Below are 742 nucleotides of genomic sequence, written 5' to 3'. Positions count from 1 at the left end.
TTCCTGCTTCCATGGTTTTCATGTCTGAACTTTGCAGTCCAACTGCTCTGTGTGTGATGTATCAGTCTTTGTGGGAGTTTCTTAAGTCTTCTGAATGGCCTTATCACCAGAATGAGATCTCTTAACTCTTTTTAGCACTTAGGATTTATTTAGGTGCCTGTTGTAGCATTTAAACCACAGAGAATGCTGAGTGTTTCAAGACTTCACAAATGCACTAGACTGCCTTCCTGTAGTGCTGCTGGGAGAGCTGGCAACAGTGTTCAGCCTGCAAACTGGAGAAGTTGCACCTTTAGGAGCAAGTTGGTCCTGCTAGGTACCATAAGAAGTGGCTTGAGTGTGTCCTTTTGTCTTTCAGATTTAGTTCTATACAAATGACTGAATCGAGATGGTTGAATTCACATCTAAATAGTACAAAACTGTTTGAGGCTTGAGCCCAGTTCCCCTAACTTCTGCTTTGATAAACAGCTTGATTCTGATAACCAGCTGATTTGAGTCCCACACAGCTTTCTGGTCTAGACTTTTTCCAGCCAGCCTTGAGGACCCATCTCCTTAAGTCTCTTGAGGGAATTAAGAGTCCCCTGTAACTTCTTGCAATAGCCCAGGCCAAAATCTCCCTGCCCGTGACCATGCTGTTGTTTTGTTCTTGGGAAGGAACTGACATCTTGTTCACACGCAAGCATTAGGGGGAAAACAAGAAAGCAGGGAACTCTACAAAGAGCATTTTCTTTAATGGGAGACATGA

Source organism: Merops nubicus, unplaced genomic scaffold (assembly GCF_000691845.1).
Source record: "Merops nubicus isolate BGI_N331 unplaced genomic scaffold, ASM69184v1 scaffold6701, whole genome shotgun sequence".
NCBI lineage: Eukaryota > Metazoa > Chordata > Aves > Coraciiformes > Meropidae > Merops > Merops nubicus.
This window is presented reverse-complemented; position numbering follows the sequence as displayed.